This window comes from Lactuca sativa, chromosome 5 (genome assembly GCF_002870075.4).
Source record: "Lactuca sativa cultivar Salinas chromosome 5, Lsat_Salinas_v11, whole genome shotgun sequence".
NCBI lineage: Eukaryota > Viridiplantae > Streptophyta > Magnoliopsida > Asterales > Asteraceae > Lactuca > Lactuca sativa.
The window spans coordinates 233,813,784-233,828,357 of NC_056627.2; positions in this window are offsets into that span (position 1 = coordinate 233,813,784).

Consider the following 14,574-nt stretch of genomic DNA (forward strand, 5'->3'; position numbering starts at 1 on the left):
GTGGATCGATAACTTCCGGCTCTGAGTCGGTACCGGAGTCATCACCCACTTCTATGGGTTCCTCGTCCTCTTCGGGATCATCTTCGATCCATCCTCCGTTGCCTTGGTTGGGAAAGTAGGGGTCGCCAGGGTGGTGAAATCCAGCCATTTGACTGTACGTGAAATAGGGTTATAAGAATTGAATAAAGTCGGAACATGTAAAACATGTAAGTTAAACTAGTTTAGATAGCAAATACTCCTATAGTATTTAAATTCTTGTGTTTGATTCTTGTAATGGTTCGGTAAGGTTTGACTTATTGCTTACTACGATCATTCCTCGATATACGTTGGTCCAATCTTGGGCAAATATAGTTGATCACGCTATATTTGTCCAAAATCTGATTACATATATCGAGTCTCAATCGTAGTGTCAACTTGTCTAAATACTTGTATAGTTGTATAACGTGAAAATAGTTTGTGGTATGCATGTAATTGTACTTAAATGAACTATCAATTTAAGTTGAACGAAATGCTGCTTAAGTGTAAAAAGAAAATTTGTTTTTTCAGAGAGTATTAGTCCCTTAAGCATTTAAAGTTTGTATATCTTATGTGGTTCGATATACTTAGTTCACTATAAACATTGCTCTGATACCAATCAGTCACACCCCCAAACCTGAACGGCGGAAACGTTCGGGGGCGGATGACTTCATGTGGTAACGTAACAAATGAATACATAGTAAAGAAAGCAATACAACCATCATATATATAATTGAAAGTTTACATTTGTCAAAAGTTACATGTTCAAAACTCAATTACAATATGATGTCAAAATACGAGATTAAACTGTCGCCGCAGCATCCCTTCATCAAAAGCGAAATGAATACCTGAAATTACTGATTTCCTGGGACTTACAAGTAATTTTGAAAGAGTAGATTAGCATTTAAGCTGGTGAATTTCATAAGTATTTAAGTGAAAATGTTTGAATGAAATGAAATGTTTTATCTTGATTTGTTTGTGTTTAGAAAATCCTATATTTTCTACTAGTATAAAAGTAGCCTTCACTCAAGACCAATGTTTGTTTCCAAAATGTATGTAAATGTAAAACCAATGAGTTTGAAAACCTTGTAAATCAATGCATTTTTAATACCCCTTGTGAGTTTTATAACCATACTATTGACTCGGAATGCCTATACACAACGTTCTTCAAGCGTTGGAATGTTATGACGTTTGTCACCCCAAACGGTGGACTGCAGCTAACAGTCAGGGCTCGGGTTGTCAAGCCCGTATAGATCTATACACAAACACCATGCTCCCCCTCCAAGGGATTCTGGTATATAATACAGGACTTGAAATGTGTACTCGAACGTACATGAAGTTAGTGTCTCACAAAACCGTGGTATAAAAACAGATCTACTTGTTAAAATGTTACGTTTGTTCTTGTATACGGAAGTAAACTTCTTGAAATTCATGTTTCTAGTACATAAGAGTTAGAAATTTGTTCGTAAAACTATACCTATTATAGTTTTCTAAAAGTGTGTCTTGTTTGTTTAGAAATACCTAGAAAAAGAATCACTTGTTTATGAAAGCATAGATTTTTGGTGTAGAGTCTAAGATAGACAAGAATAATCTAAGAAAAGTTTAGTTTATACATGCATTACAAGAAATTTATATTTTAAACGATAGAATGCTATTTTAACATATATTATATATATATAAAAGATCCTTAAAGGTTTATAAATCGCATGTGATTTGGATATATAACAGCATATAAAAGAGTTTCTTTATGTAACACACGATAATACTCGTGTGTTTTACTTGTAATCCCCCCTTGAAAGCATATAAAAGCATTTAGAATATTTAAAAAGGTTGATTAAGGGGTATGAAACTCACTTGAAAGTTTTGGAGATAGCGAGGTGGAAAACCGGGCAGAGTTTCGTCTCGGGAAACGGATTTTCCCTCGGGATTCTCGGGAATCTCGGGAGTAAAATCGACCCTCGGGACTTGAGCCAAAAAGACCAGAGCTTCGGGTTTGAACGGACACGGAAAACGGGGCAAGATTGTGAGAGAGAGGAGAGAAATGAGCCCTTTTCTCGGAAGCCCTCGCATCCTATTTATAGTAAGGCTGAACTGCCTCGGTACGCGGGGCGTACGCTCGTACGCAGCGCGTACGCATACGTCATGCATGACCGAAGCCGAGGCTCGACTGCCTCGGCTTCGGATGGGACGGGTTGCTGGGTACTCGGGTCGGATGGGACGGCGGGTCGGACGGGTTGGATTCCTCGGATAGTGCGACGTGGACGATCAGAGGCCAATCCTCTCGGTTACGCAGGGCGTATAGGGGTACGCAGCGCGTACCTCGGATGAGGACGCTGACTCCCCTTCGGATAATATCCGAATTTTGATTAAAATAAATAATTAATTTATTTAATAAACTTCAAAAATTCATATCTTCTTCATACGAACTCCGTTTTCGATGGTCTTTATATCCTCGCGTAGGTGAGACTACGCTCTACAACTTTCGTTTAGACTCCGTCGGCAAATTCCGAAATTATTAATTTTTTTATTATTTATAAAAAAAAACCCATCGTGTTTAAGGAATTTCTTTGAAAATTCATAACTTCTTTATCTGATGTCGGTTTTTGCCAGACCTTTTACCGCTGGAATACTAATGTCGAGACCTTCGATTCTCGTTTAGGTCATTCCGGCCAAAAGTCGCTCGATTTCCGATTCGAGTTTTTAGCTGTCTGTTGCTAAGCCGAACTTGGAAAAATCATAACTTCGCTATATGAAGTCGGATTTGGGCGTTCTTTTTACGTACGATCATGGTTCAAAGACATTTAATCATAGAAGGAAATTAAGTAGAACTTATTTGTACATTTTATTATGAAAGTAAATTTTATTACTCAGAAGTGGTTACAACACTTGACCCATTTTGGTCGTTACAAAGAGTTGAAATATCGGGTTGTCACAGTTCAGTGTTGGTGTCGGCTAGTGGTGGAGATCGTGTCAGTGGTCGGAGCATCTTGGTCTTATCTTTTCAGTCGACAGTTGCGTGGTGAGTTATCCTCACTATATCGACAGGGTCTATGGCACTAACGCCGGCCCTTTATCGGATTGTGATCCGGGTATCGTTGTTATGTTATTTTCTTTATTATGTTGCATCCTGGTAGTTCGGATGGTTTATGCTAGTGACCAGTTAGGTCGGTATCCTGGTTAGGATGATGTTATGCTATGTGATCTGCTAGATCGTTTTGATTGGGTGTGAATTGTTATATGATTGAATGTTTATGTGCACATGGTTGTTGGACTGGGGTTGGGTTGAGGCGGGTCCTGCTTTGGGCTGTAGGCCAACATACCCAGGGCGGACCGGTTATCCCGAAGGCCCAGCGAGTGGTCCGGATAGGCTGTAGGCCCCAAGAGGGCGGATCAGACGTGCCGAGGCTCGGAGAGTGGACCAGGCCGACTAAAGGCCCAGTGCGGGCAGACCAGTCATACTGTAGACTCAGAGAGTGGACCATGTGGATTGAACGCCCAGTGCGGGCAGACCAATCACACTGTAGACTCGATGTATATGGTTAGACTCAGAGGGTGGGCCAGGTGGAATGAAGGCCAGTGCGGCGAACCAGTCACACAGTAGACCCGAAATGCATGGATGTTATGTGTTCTGTTGATAATGCATGTTGTGCGTGTATGGTATATGTGGTTGGTATTTTGGGGGTATCTCACTAAGCTTTCGGGCTTACAGTTGTGGTTTAATGTTTTTCAGGTTCTTCAGGAGATCGTGGCAAGGCAAAGGCATGATTGTACTACTCCTCATGATTATGTTTTATGATGTGGTTCTGGGAAGACTCTGATAACAATTGTATTGAAAACCTTTTTGTAATAACTTAATGAAACGGGGTTGTTTTTGAAAAATTTAAATTGGTTGAAATTTTTAGAGCGTTACAAAAAGTTAATTATATTATATATGTATAAGTAAAAGGTTAGTCTTACCGTTAGTAGGCTTCATTCACGAAGCTAGTCTATAAGGGTGTTTAAGGAAATTGCCTATAAAATGGCAATTGAATGAGTATGCACTCATACCCACCGCACTCTTGACTATTGGAGGGTCGTTAGCCGAACGGGTAGGATAGGACACTAAACCCTCATTAAAAGTATAATGAATTATAAAGTAATTAAACCCTTAGAAATTCCTAATCTTAGTTACTTTAAGGAAAATGTGAATTTAATGCTAACCCATGAAATTGCACATTGCACCTTATTGGTTAGTTATTGGAGCGTGTGTGGTTAACTGACACACTAATGTGAACTAATGAAGGATTGCAATAGGTTTCTCATAAATTATCATTGATCAATGGAGTGTGTGTGGTTAACTGACACATTAATTAAGTGATTAATGACATTGAGAGTACCAAGGTAATTTGAATGGTTATTCACACCTTGTTTGGTATCCTCGGTATCCCAGTCACAATCTTGAAGAGCATAATGGAGATTAAACATGCCATTGAAAAGTTCAATGAATCTCAAAAGATCTAGGAGTTTCATTTAAAACTTAATTCGTTTAAAATTTTGTTTTGATGGTGGAATTGTTAAATCGTCATTTACCTACCAACAAATTGTTTGCAATTGGATTATGGCATCCCGCTTCCGAATTGTGAATTATTGTGTTGGGTCCTAGCCTTAATATTTCATTTGGGTGTTATATTAAGGACTTAAATCAAGTAAATTGAATTTCTCCCTTGTAGATGTCTAGTTCTGACAACTATAGTCTTCCCAAATCTTTTTGGAAAAATCTTTCCACATGAAGATGATTGTCAAACCCCAAAATCGGAATGACGGAAACGTTCTGGGGCGGAGGACGTCATGTACAGTATCATATCAATGCTTAATCGTAAACAAGCAACAACATCATCCATTACATTAATAATATAATTTAATACAAGTGTGTTATGTATATAGTTATAAGATACCAAAAATGAATAGTCAAAATAAAGATGAGTCTTGAACACGCTCTGTCTTCTCGAAAGCCCAATTCAGATGTACCTGTCTACTGGTGACCTGAGAATACAAGTTATTTTGAAAGAGTAGATAAGCATTTAAAGCTGGTGAGATCATAACTATTTTAGTGTCATTTTTTGTATGAGATTGTTTGAAAATGTTTGATGTAAATGTTTGTAACTGTTTGTATCTCCTAGAAAATCCTATATTTTCTACTAAAACGTAGCCTTCTACCAAGACCCGTCTGTTCCGTATGTTTTTTGTTTGTAAAAGTGTGTATCTTTCCCAAGTATGACTATCATTACAAAAATATAGTTTACATTACCGTTTATGTGAGAAATCACAATGTGAATGCAATGGGAAACTAACGATGTACTGTAGTATTGTTTATAAGTAACTACCAATGTACTAACTACCTTAAATCAGTTTGTTTAGTTAACATAAAATGTTATATGATTGTAACCATACTTGATTGACTAGTAAAACACGACATTTGAAGACGACGAAAATGGTATGGCATTCGTCATCCGTAGACCTGCAGGTCCCACTGTAGGTAGCAGAAAGGTGTAGGATGTCAATCCCCTATATATATATATATATATATATATATATATATATATATATATATATACACACACACACACACAAATTCACGCACTCCCTCCAGGAGACTCTGTGTACAAAACGTGACACATCAGTATATTGTCGTGCACTCACATTAGTGTTACATGATTCTTGTATTTGTATAGTATGATCTATATGTTCTAGTGTATTGAATGTTCTCTTTGTAGAGAATGTTCCTCCTTATTTCTCATTATACTATGTTTTGAACTGACTCTTGTATATTTCATTGTACTAGAAATTGTGAGTAGTAGTCCTCTAAACTATACCTATTATAGTTTAATAGCAATGTTGTTTGAATGACTGAGTATGTTTATACACTTTTGCTAACCAAAGGTGTTGAACCGATGTAAGAGATTTTATATCTATACACATATACTTAATATATAACTATGATTCAAATGACCCTCGAACAAACAACCGATACCCAAAGTCCATAACCAAACAAGGAACAAGAAATAAAGTGAGTTATCAGTCCTAAGCCCTTTCAACCTCATTTATATAACTATATACATATAGACATGATTTTGACTATATGTAGGCTTAAAAGAGTTTGATAAAAGAGTTTAGCGTGTAAAAGAGTTTTAACCATTTGAATGGTTATAAATGACTTGATGTTAGTTTATAAATTGATTTGAAATAGTTTGTTTGTTAACACAAATTGAAATATAAGAGATCCACTTGTTTTGTTAGTTGTAAATCACCTGTGATTGATTATAATAACATAATAGTTGTACTTGTATCCCCCCATAAAAGCATTTAAATCATTTAAAAGATAATTTAAGGGGTATGAACTCACTTGGTAGAAGTGACGATTGGACCAAAATGATACTTTGCTCGGGCAGCACTTCGACCGGAAAGACGCAAGTTTCACGGGAACTTCGGGACTTCGGGCTTATGTCAGGGCTTCGACACGTAACCAAGGCGTCAGGGTGGTTTGGAGGGGCTTAACAGCTCGTAGAAGTAGGAGAGAGGATGGATTTCAGCAGCCAAAGTCGAAATGCATCGATTTCTATCTATAGGGAGTGATTTTGGATCTCACGTCTTGAGCATGGAGTGGCTCACATCGTGAGGTCGATCCTATCCACCTGCTGACTCGTCTTCTGACAGGCCAACACTGGAAGTCTTATCCATCTGTGGCTCACGTCGTGAGCATGGAGTGGCTCACATCGTGAGTCCTCTGACAGGGTGGGAATTCGTGTCCCGAATTTCGGAAATTCATATCTCTCGCATACGAGTCCCTATTTTGACGTTCTTTGTATCCATGCGTAGGTGATTATATGCTCTACAACCTTCGTTTAGACTCCTTCGGCTAATTTTGACTTTAACTTTTGTTATATTATTTTTAGTAGGCCGGGATAGGAAAACTCCGTTAGAAATTTATAACTTCTTTATCCGATGCCCGTTTGCGTATGTATTTATACCATTGAACTACTATTGTCGAGATCTTTGATTCTCGTTTAGGTTGTGTCAGCTAAAAGTCGCTCGATCTCTATTTCGAGTTTTTAGCTGTCTACTGCTGTATCTGGAACTTAGAAAAATCATAAGTTTTTCATGCGAAGTTAGATTTGGACGTTCTTTTTATATACGTTTACGGTTTAATAATATCTACGACTTTCATTTAGATACTTAAGGCTAAAAAACATTTCATTGAAATTTCGCGTTTTCTGCTTAACAGTGTTTTACCGGTTTTTGTTGCGGATCTTCAATGGGTCATAACTTCTTCGTTATAACTCGGATTTTAGTGTTCATTATATTTCTGAAAACCTTGTTACGATATCTATCACTTTATATATCCGAACTGAGGTTTTTGAACATTTCATTTTTGACGCTATTCTTATTATTTAAAAAATAGGTTACAATACGTGACTTTAGATCGTTACATTGACTTGAAAAAATATCGGATTGTTACATCATCACCCCGTTAGAGGGAATTTCGTCCCGAAATTAGAGTTTAAGCAAGTACAAATAACTAAGTAAAAAGATGAGGATATTTCAATTTCATTTGATCCTCGCGCTCCCAAGTGAATTCAGGTCCCCACTTGGCATTCCAGCGAACTTTCACTATTGGGATACGACTTTGCTTTGTTTGCTGGACCTCTCGGTCCATGATCTCTATTAATTCTTCGACGAAGTTGAGGCTCTCGTTGATCTCGATCTCATCGAGTGGGATTACAAGAATCTCTTCGGACAGACACTTTTTCAATTTTGATACGTGGAAAGTAGGGTGTACTTACTAAGTTTGTGAGGTAGTTGGAGTTTGTAAGCTACAGGGCCGATTCTAGCGATAATCTCGAAAAACCCTATGTATCTTGGATTTAGCTTTCCACACTTTCCGAAGCGTATTAAGCCCTTCCAGGGTGAGACCTTCAAAAGAACTCGATCACTAACCTGGAATTCCAAAGGTTTCCTTCTCTTGTCTGCATAGCTTTTCTATCGGTCTCTAGAGTCTTTCAATCGTTCATGAATCTGAATGATCTTTTCTGTCGTTTCCCATATGATCTCCAGACTTATGAGAGTGTTGTCAAGAACTCGTCCTTTAGCTAACTGTATGTCACCCACCTCAGCCCATCACAGAAGGGATCTGCACTTACGACCATAGAGGGCTTCAAATGGAGCAGCCTTTATGCTTGTGTGATAACTATTGTTGTAGGAAAACTCATCAAGGGGTAAATGAGTATCCCATGCCTCTCCAAATTCAATCACACAGGCTCGCAACATATCTTCCAACGTTTGAATATTCCTCTCCCTTTGTCCGTCGGTTTGCGGATGGTAGGCTGTACTCATGTCCAGCCTAGTTCCTAAGGAACTTTGTAGCGACTTCCTGAACCTTGAAGTGAATCTACTATCTCTATCAGAGATAATGGATATGGGAACACCATGCAGTCGTACGATCTCCTTAATGTAGGTTCTATTTAGTTTCTCCATCTTGTCCGTTTCTTTGATAGGCAGGAAGTGTGCTGACTTTGTTAACCTATCTACAATCACCCAAATGGTATCGAGACCACCCGTTGTCTTGAGCAACTTGGTTATGAAGTCCGTTGTGATCCGCTACCACTTCCATTCAGGTATCTCCGATTGTTGTAGTAAACCTGATCGTTTCTGGTATTTGACCTTAACCTTGGCGCAAGTAAGACACTTACTCATGAAAGTAGCAATCTCTGGTTTCATGTTAGCCCACCATTATAACTTTTTAAGATCCATATACATCTTATCTGAACCTGGCTGGATGGAATATCAAGTGTTGTGCGCTTCGGTCATGACCAAGTCTCTGAAACCACTATGATGCGGTGTCCAAATCCGATCCATGAGATATAAGGCTCCGCCACCCTTGACTTCCAAGTTCTTATCCATCCCTATCAGGGATTCGCCCGCCACATTTTCAGGTTTCAAGCCTTCTTGTTGGGCCTCCTTAATTTGTGTGGACAAGTGTGAATGGATAGTTATAGTCAATGAATTGACTCTACGACCAGAGTATTCTTTCCGATTTAGGGCGTCAGCTACCACGTTGGCTTGACCGGAATGATAACGAATTTCGCATTCGTAGTCATTGAGTAGCTCGACCCAACATCCTTGTATGATATTGAACTCCTTCTAGTTGAATATATGTTGAAGGCTCTTGTGGTCTGTAAAGATAGTTCTTTCTGTACCATACAGGTAGTGTCTCCAGATCTTCAGAACAAATACGACTGCTCCTAACTCGAGATCATGTGTGGTGTAGTTGACTTCATGTGTTTTTAGCTGTCTTGAGGCATAGGAGATGACCTTACCTCGTTACATAAGAACACAGCCGAGCCCTTAGTTGGATGCATCGAAAAAAAACCATGAAATCTTCTATTCCTTCTGGGAGGGATAGTATCGGTGCGCTGCATAAGGCTCGCTTCAGCGTTTGGAAAGCCTTCTCTTGTTTCTCTTCCCATTTAAAAGCCATGCCCATCTGGGTCAATGTTGTAAGCGGTTTCGCGATCCTAGAGAAGTTTTGAATGAACCTGCGATAGTAGCCAGTGAGGCCTAGAAATTGACGAATTTCTGTAGGTGTCTTTGGTGCTGACCAGTTCTCAATGACCTTTATTTTGGAAGGGTCCACATGAATTCCCTCTTCACTAACACTGTGACCCCATGGTGAGAAGCTCAGTCTAATAAAGCCCTTGCTGAGCAGTTTGCTAAGCTGACTGAATAACTCCTACATCTCAGCTGGTTCTAGACGATAGGGCAATTTGGCTACGAGGTTGTCCCTGGAACTAAGTCGATTCTGAACTTGACTTGACGTTGTGATGGTAATCCTAGAATTTCTTCTGGAAAGATGTCAGGAAAGTCGCGTACTTCTGGAATGTTCTTTATGTCTTTAGTCTCTTAGCACGTATCAACAACATGAGCAAGGAATGCATGACATTCCTTTCGTAAATACTTCTGGACTTGTATACTCGAGATGATACGAAGGTTCGTGCTGGGTTTGTCGCCATAGATAACTAGAGTATTGTTAGATGGTAGATTAAGGCGAACGACCTTTTCGTAACACATGATGTTGTCACGATGAAGACTCAACCAATCCATGCCGATAATAACGTCGAAACTTTTAATTAAGACTGACATGAGGTCGATTGGAAATGAATAGTTATCTAGAGTTAAGGTACAATCTATGTATATGCAACTAGTGCTCTCAGTCTTTCTGCTAGCCATTTCTACGGTGAACAGTTCTTTATGTGCATGTGGTTTTTGTTTAAGTGAGTGAGCAAATTTCTAGTTCATGAAACTCCTCTCTGACCCACTATCAAATAGTCTGCATGCATATGATTTATCGAGGAGAAACGTACTAGTGACCACTTTGGGGTCAAAAACCGCTTCCTCGTGGCCTATATCTAAAACCCTTCCCACTCTGCCAACGTTCCCTGACTTCGGGTAGTTCCTCTTGTAGTGACCCACCTCGCCACATCTGTAGCAAGCCTGACCCACACCAAAGTTGAGGAATTGGGTGATTGGCCTTGTCGGAGCCTTGCAGAAATGGGGAGTGTGCCCTTTCCTATTGCAGTTAGCACACTGCATTTCCCGGTAGGTTCCGTTGTGGTGGAAGCTACACTTGCTGCACTTGGGCAAGCTCCTAGCATACTGTTTCATCGGTGCAGTAGCAGTAAGTGTTATCGCAGCATGAACAACCACGACATGCTGCTTTTTGGCAGGGTTCTGCGCCGCATTCTTTTTCTTGTTATCCCAAAACTTTCGCTTGTTTTCAGCAGCCTTGGAGGGTTCTGGGATGGCCATGGTTGTTGTTGTGGTTGGGGTGCAGACTCCATGATTGATGCGCTGCTGTGCCAGTCGCTTGGCACTATCGAAGGTAGTGGGGTTTGAAGCTAAGACATTCCCCTGAAATGGAGGCACCAGCCCCCAGATATACCTCTCGACTTTCTTTCCCTCAGTAGGGACCATTCCCGGACATATTGCCACCAGATCGTTGAATCTCGCAGTGTAGGCCACTATGTTGGAGCCCTTCATGGATAAGCTCCAAAGTTCCTATTAAAGCTTCTGAACCTCGCCCCTCAGGCAGTATTCCTCGGTCATTAGCTCCTTCAGAGCTTCCCAGCCCATAGCATTTTCCACTATTAGAGTTAGTGACTTGACATGACTATTCCACTAGGTCAGGGCTCTATCCGAGAAGGTGCTGGCAGCAAATTTAACTTTGCTTCCTTCCAGACAGGAACAAATCTCAAAGATTGATTCCGTTTTCTCGAACCATTACGAGAGGGCAAAGATTTCGCCAGTCCCGTTGAAGGGCCTGGGCTTGCAATTGGTGAAGTCCTTGTATGTGCACTCTCTAGAGCGCACTGGAGCATCACCTTGAGTGGAATGCACAGTTGTTCCACTCCCGCTAGTACCACTAGCACTGAATTGAGCTAAGGCTGCCGAAACAGCCGTAGCCACTGCAGCTTGGATAGCTGCCAGATTGTATTATGGAGGAGGTGGTGATGGTTGAGTTGGAGTTATCGGAGGATTGTGTCTTGTTGATCGACGTGGAGGCATCTTTCAACTGAAAGTATACAGAGATGAAGATATTGATAAGAATTCAATTGAGAGTACAATGAGAGTGGTCAATGGACTAAGTCGCCATAACCCAATAAAACAGATGAGAGTATGATTATGATGAAGCTCTAACAATATAAGTATGAAAACATTGGATAAAGATTTCCCATGAGAGTAGATGTCTGTCAATAATATTGGCATTAGTGATGTAATAAGTTCGGAAAAATGACCTAGGAATAGGTCTTACATCAAACCAAAACAAGAAATTTTTTGACAGTAGATAGACCTAACCGACTGAAGGTTCAGGGTCTTAACATAAGCATGAAATTAATACTAAAGTCTATACATATACCTAATTTATCCAAAAGAGATAGTAGAATAGGCTCTACTCGCGATGGGAGTTGTTTTGGTTGGTACTTGATTCAGCCCTGGCTTCGGCCAACTATTGTTCTGTTTCCTAAACTCGTCTTTGTAGTACCACTTGGTTCTGACGAAGATTCCTAACTTCAGATCGAAATGCGTTCAACTTTACTTGTAGGGCATCAGTACGAGACCTTTCAAAGTCCAGATCATTGGTTAGATGACGAAGATGTACTGTGTTGGCTCCGGAGTTAGCCCAGATCTCCATGACTTGGTCGGAGTTCACTCTTCGCTGCTCAGCATTGTGAACAACTCGACGAACCACAATAAGAAGGACTCTGTCCACTGATCCTCCCTAATTTAGGTTGTAGAAGCTTCGGTCTCCATCGTAGGGAGGTTCTTGTCGCTGCTCGTGGATCCACCTGCCTAAGTTTACCACCCACAGAGGCGCCGGGCCTTGAAAAGTCGGACGAGGGTTAGGATTTTGAGCTACTTGGGGTGGATCATAGACCTCTGGCTCGAAGTCAGAATTCTCCGGGAAGTTTTATGTGGAATCATCATCCAATGGAATTAAATGATTCTCTTCTAGCTATGCATCAAGCCATCCGTCATTTTCTTGGTTGGGAAAGTACGGATCGCCGGGGAGATTGAATCCAACCATGTTATCTACGCGAGAATAGGGGTAAAAGAAATAGTTAATAGACGTACTATTTAAGATAATTATAGGATGATCTTTACTAGTTACTTCAATACTTGCGTAGTGCATACCAGTTATACATAATCAAAACAGGATAGACCTTTGAATTAGTGACCCTAAGTCTAAATCCACAATCAAACAAGGAACATGAAATAAAGTAAAGATCACAAATTCTTAGTCTATGACACCTTAGTCACATATAACCATAGTGTATCCACTTAAAAACTATTGATATACTAGTAAAGACCTTTAGTTCTCAAATAAGTAAATATAGTAACACAAAATACTCCTATAGCATTTTAATTTTATATTATGTTCTAAAGTTTTCATTGTAGTAGTGTTGGTAAGTTTCTAGACTTGCTGCAACACCACAACCATTCCTAGGCACATGCTAATCACTTCTCAGAAAAATATAGTTGATCAGGCTATATCCCTCCTAGGTCTGATTATATGTCCCCAAGCCTGCTTGTGCTGTCCACTAACCGTAATACTTTTGATCTGTTCTAGCATGACACCGATCCTAGTATGAATTCTTGTATGTATACATTAGTTAAATATTTTATTATTTAAAAGTATAAACTCTTGGTTGGAGTATTTTAATCCTGATGAGTTTATAGTTGTATATCTTTTATAGGTTGACATAATCAATCCACTATAAACAAAGCTCTGATACCAATATGTCACACCCGAAAACCGGAACGGCGGAAACGTTCTGGGGCGGAGGACGTCATGTACAGTATCATATCAATGCATAATACTAAACAAGCAACAACATCATCCATTGCATTGATAATATAATTTAATACAAGTGTGTTCTGTATATATAGTTATAAGACACCAAAAATGAATAATCAAAATAAAGACGAGTCTTGAACACCCTCCGTCTTCTTAAAAGCCTGGTCCAAATGTACCTGTCTACTGGTGACGTGAGAATACAAGTTATTTTGAAAGAGTAGATCAGCATTTAAAGTTGGTGAGTTCATAAGTATTTTAGTGTCATTGTTTGTATGAAATTGTTTGATGTAAATGTTTGTATGTGTTCGTAGTAAATGTTTGTATCTCCTAGAAAAGCCAATATTTTCTACTAAAAAGTAGCCTTCTACCAAGACCCGTCTGTTCCGTATGTTGTTTGTTTGTAAAATTGTGTATCTTTCCCAAGTTTGACTACCATTACAAAAATATAGTTTACATTACCATTTATGTGAGAAGATCACAATGTGAATGCATGTAACATCCAAATTTCAGGTAAGCTATTTGACCCTTCCATTTTGTCATGTTGTCAAGATTGGTCCCTTGTGAGAGTTCTTGTAGCAAATGAGTATGTTGGGCATACTGAGGAGTACACTGCGCGTAATCATGCACATAATTTGGATGCGAACTCGCCTGGGTACGCTCGGCGTACCCAGGGTTACGTTGGGCGTAACGGGTCCAGATGCAACCCCTAAATGTTTGGCTTGTGCACTATTGAAAGGATGCTAAGGCGTACTTCTCAGCCTCCATATCAGAGATTGAAACCCTAAGAGAGAGCCTTCCACCGTCCTTAGCTTGTGTGTGTGTTTTGGAGCTAAAAGTGTATTGGTGTGTTAGTGAAGAAGATGGAGAAGAGCTTATGGAGGCTAGGGCTTGAAGTGCAAGTTTGGATCTGAGATCTATAGAGAAAGGAGCCTCATCTAGAGGTATAAAGTCCAAAACTTTCCTCTTTATTTGGTTAGATGATTGCATGGGCCATTTCTAGGGTTAAAAGTCCCAAAGGTGGAGACTTTATGAGTGTAATGTACTCCATGGACCAAGATCTGTCCTATTTCAGTGATATTTGTGTTTTAGTTCCATAAAGTTTCCATCTTGTTTGTTGTTATGAGGTCATGCTTGAGTTATGAGCCTTCTAGAGTTAAGAAATGGAATGT